This window comes from Carex rostrata, chromosome 1 (genome assembly GCF_964058835.1).
Source record: "Carex rostrata chromosome 1, lpCarRost1.2, whole genome shotgun sequence".
Lineage (NCBI taxonomy): Eukaryota > Viridiplantae > Streptophyta > Magnoliopsida > Poales > Cyperaceae > Carex > Carex rostrata.
In genome coordinates this window covers 2,990,620-2,995,961 of record NC_135918.1, presented here as the reverse complement: position 1 = coordinate 2,995,961, position 5,342 = coordinate 2,990,620, and positions in this window count along the sequence as shown.

Below are 5,342 nucleotides of genomic sequence, written 5' to 3'. Positions count from 1 at the left end.
TCTTTGGAAAAGGAGGTATTGCCCTTGTGAAGTAGATGAATCTTCTTATTTCAAAAGGCGCACCTGTCAGGAAATATGATTAAAAATATAACCAGTTAACAATTTCTGAAATGTAATTATGAAGCCTTAATTAAAAGTTATATAATAACAGTACCTCAATCTCATCATATTCATTTTCATTTGCAAAACATATTTTGCTTCGCATATGAGATCGACAGTTTACCCATCTAGAAACTTATTCGAGGTTTGCTTGCGCTGATTCTGCTTGAAAAGCAGCAAAAAATTGCCAAAGTGCAAGTATTTATCCATCCAATGAATGCACTAACAAAATTTTCTTCGCATGGTAACATCTTTGCAATTTGCGTGAGCAGCCAAAAGATATATATAAATGCATAATTGACAATGTGGTAACGTATTCAAAATGACTAGGATTGAAAGTCTCAATATTATTTCATCTCCTAATCATGTATCACGTTTTTATTTCTATATTTAAAGTTTAAATAGTCGATTTGAATCCTTCAACATGATCTCCATATTAAAACGTGCTCGGAAGTCAATTTTTATTTATTTATTTAAATTGTTTACTATTTTTTAAATAGATAAAACAATTATTATTTTTTAGAAGATTCTAGGCTATTAAAAATAATAATTTTGTACTTATCTAAAAAAATAGTATAAAATAAAATATAAAATTTGGTTTCCAAACACATTTTAATATGGAGATTATGTTCAGTTGTTCAGATTGACTGTACTTGAATTTTGAAAATGAAAATAACAATATGAAACATGATTGGTTCGCAAATAATGAGGCACTTTAACAGTTCTCATTAGGGGTGTTCAAATAGTCAATTCGGTTGAAAAACGAATTGAAATAACCAAACCAAACTTTTCTTCGGTTTTCAAAAATAGAATCGAACCGAACTGATTAAACTTATAAACCGATTAAGAACCGAACCAAACAAACCGAAGTAAATTTCCGTTTGTGTTTGGTTCAAACCGAAGTAACCTATTGATGCCATTATTAACGAAAATTACACATGTTCATACACAAGTTGTTCAATTATATACAAAATATGTAGATGTTCTAAAATATTTAAACTAAAATGAAAGAAAGGAAGCAATGATTCAACCAAACAACATATAAATCATACTTAAACTAATATACTTCGGTTGGTTTGGTTTAGTCGGTTTTGAAAAGTCTAAACCGAACCGATCCATTTAAACCGAAATAATTCAAAATTTCAACCGAGCCGATCCATTTAAATAGAAAAACTGAACCATTTAAACCGAATTTTTTTGGTTTGGTTAAAAACTGAACAAACCGAATTTTTTTAATACCCCTAGACTGCTCATCCAAAATATACATTTTTAAAGAGTAGTGTTAAAATGCAGTTCTAGTTTTGTGCTCCAATCATTATTTCTGTTTTCAAAATTCGAACAGTCAATCCGAACTACTAAACATGATCTCCATATTAAAATGTACTTTGAGACCAAATTTTATATTTTTTTTTGAAACACTTTTACTATTTCTTAGATCGGTACAAAATCATTGTTTTGAATGGTCTAGAATTATTTGAAAATATTGATTTTGTACCTACCTAAAATAGTAAATAAATTCGAAAAATATAAAATTTAGTTTCTAAGCACATTTTAATTTGAAGATTATATTGAGCGGTTCAGATCGACTATTCAAATTTCAAAAATAAGGATAAGGATATTGAGCATAATTGAAACACAAAATCAATGATGCACTTTTTTTTTTAGTAAATATTAGAGGTCAAGTCATCCAATTTTTTTATATTCACAAAAAATTACTTATTTCGGATTTTGAATCTGCGGATTCAAATTTGCTCGTATTCTCAAAGAATAGGATGACCCTGTATCTATCTCTCTCTCATAGAAGAGAGAGAAAAAGAAAAGAGATAAAAGAAGGAGAGTGAGAGATAGAGAAAATTGAGGAGGGCTCTCTTTTATTAGAAAAAAGGTAGACCTTAATTCTGAATTTTCGACTTTCTACACAAAAAATATTGCTTTTGTCACTAGATTTAAAATTGATTCTCAAAATCAATGATACATTTTAAATTTTTAACCATACTCTTTTCCAAATTAGGTGAATTGCCATGTTAGTTATAACACATATTTATATTCTGCGTGTAAGTTGAGAACCAAAACAATTTGATATCAGTTGTAGTTGTGTACTTGTGTTTCTCGAGTCTCTACCATGAGAATATTTCCAAATAATTACAATGATTTTGCAAGGCAAAATCCGTACTAAAAGGAACACCATCCAGCCGAACTTCCCAATAATAATCCTATATAAGCTTGGTCTAAAAATCTTTTAGATCTCACATAATTAAAGGATGCGAATTCAGACGGTAACAAATAGATAACAAAGATTTCGAATCAGATAGCAAATTTGGAGGAGAGCGAAAGATATACGTACGAGAGCAGATTTTTTTTTTTTTTTTCTCTTCCACATCTCGCTCAGTTCTCTTATAAGAATCGGGTTTTCTTTCTCGCCTGGTGCTCTAAAATAACCGGCTCGGTCCGGTTCCCTTCATAACCACTCTTTTATAGTTTTATTAGACCAGCTAAGAATAATCTCACTGCAATATTTTTTTTTTTCTTTCTATATCTGTTGTGTTATCTCATAGGGCTGTAAACGAGCTGGGCCTTAGCTCAGCTCGTTTATTTTGGCCCGAGCCTGGACCGAGCGAGCTGGACCTAGGTCACCCGAGCCAAAACCTCTGGCTCCGCTTGTGACAAGCCAGCCCGAGCTAGCTCGCGAGCTGACGAGCTGGCTCGTTGGGCTTTATTGGACTGTTATTATACAAATTCAAAAATAAAAAAATAAGAAATCCCATTCAAAAAATTTAAGAAATTGTCCAGCAAACACATCTTCAAGCAACTAAAACCATATCATTTCTTCCCAAACCGAAAATACATCAATTTTGCATAATTGCCCCTTTAAAAATGGGACTGGACTTGAAATTATACGGGGCTAAACCCTAAATTCACTGTAGCTTAACGAGCCGAGCTGACCCCTGGCTCAGCTCGTTTATTTTGACCCGAGCCTGAGCCGAGCTGGCTCGTTAACAGCTCGGTCCACTACCGAGCGAGCTGTTAGCGAGCGAGCCACGAGCCGCGAGCTTTTTTGACAGCCCTAGTTATCTGTCTCTACCAAGCCTTCCCAAAAAAAAATAAATAATAATAATTAAAGAGCGAAATTGATATAAAGAAAGAAAATTTTCTCTGAGCTTTATATATAATCTAAATCATGTGCTGAAAATAACACCCTTTAGTATTAAGACCTATATGCACTTTTCAATATTTGGATACACAAATTTCAGCCTAATAGGTATATTTCTGTTTCTTTTTTCTTTCTGAAATTATAATAAATATTGAAAATATTATAAAATTGTGCCTATTCCTGAATTTCTCTCTCCAAAGTATACTTTAATATTCTATGTTTTTCTCAGAATTTTAAAAATAAATATTTAATATTCAAAATTATTGCAAACTGATGCCTAATAGGTATATTTCTTTTTATTTTTTTATTTCTGAAATTATAATAAAGATTAAAAATATTATAAAATTATGCCTATTCCTGAATTTTTCTCTCCAAAGTATACTTCAATATTCTATGTTTTTCTCAAAATTTTAAAAATAAATATTTAATATTCAAAATTATTGCAAAATTATGCGTTGCCAAAAATAATTTGTCCACCTGTAAATTATCGTAATTATGCTCTTGTCAGTATATGACCCCATCAAAACATGAACCTGCAATCTTCACATTGCCACAAAAATGATGGATTGTATATACAACAATAAAGTAAGCACTTTTCGCGAGAGAAAAAACACATTTATGACGGGACTCTGTCGCAAAAAGTATCGGCGCGAATAGAAAAAACACGTTTATGACGGTACTTCGTTGCAAAAAGTCACTTTTTACCCTTGCGAAAAGTACCTGTCTTTTGTAGCGTGACTCCTCCATTATCAACCCATTTGCTAATTTATGTAACTAGAGGTAAAACGGTGTGGATAATATCATATTCTTATTTGTAAAAATCAGTGTTGTAAAAAATGTCTGTTTAGGTCGATTAGTCGACGGTGACCAAATTGTTATGGATTTTTCTGATTAACCGACAGATTATTCATGATTAATCGCTTAGTGGTACTCTATTAGTCCAACAACCGCATACCGTTATTTACAACATTGGAAAAAAAAAATAGATGTAAATGTGTGGATATAGATTTATGATTTTATGTTTTAATTATTTATATTTAAATAATGGATATATACATACAGTTTAATATATATTATGAACAAATTATGCTATTCATTATTATAATTAAATAGAGGAGGGTTCCAATGCCTCATTTTTTCATACCTCATATTTTATATTTTCGTTTTCAAAGTTCAAATTGTCGATCCGAACCGTTCAACAAAATATTTATACTAAAATATGCATGGAGATGAAATTTTATATTTTTTGGAATTTTTTTGCTATTTTTTAAGATAGGTACAAAATCACTGTTTTTGAACCGTTCAAAAAACAATAATTTTCTCCCCATCTTAAAAAATAGCAAACAAATTCCAAAAAATATAAAATTTCATCCCTAACCATATTTTAGTATGGATATCATGTTGAACGGTTCGGATCGACAATTTAGACTTTGAATATGAAGAAAATGAAGATATAAAATATGAGGTATGATGAGGTATAAAAAAAAATGAGGCATTGGAACCCTCCTCAATTAAATAAGTATTATGAACTTTAATATTATTTTCATAAATATTCAATTCGATCCGTATCTGAATTCAAATCCGAATAATATTAATATAAATTTACCACCATCCCCTCCGTTTTCACCTCTATCCGTAACACAAGAACCATTATATGCAACAAAAAAAAAAGGAACCAAGCACTATCTCTCTTGAAAAGAGAGAGGTTAATGTCAGGTGCCACATTGACACAACCAAAGTGCCTCTGCAAAGCTATTTTGATTCTCTCTATATATAGGCAGATGTGAATTCGAACCAGGCCTCACCGAGGAATTTTAACTTACCAGTATAGATTTTGTGCTGGCATGGAAAAATCACGAAACAAAATGCATGGTACCGATATACATTCAAAAAAAATGGTACCGATATATCTATCGCTCTGGTTTTTGTTCCTTGCCTCTCATCACATGTAACAATTCAAAGTGATCATAATAAATAAGAAATTAAAATATGAATTAGAAGGGAGTACAACTATATAGTGTTCTTAAGCTAGGAGTTTTCCAGTGAGTTTAACTGCAAAATTTATTGAATAATTTTAAATAATAAATCTAAA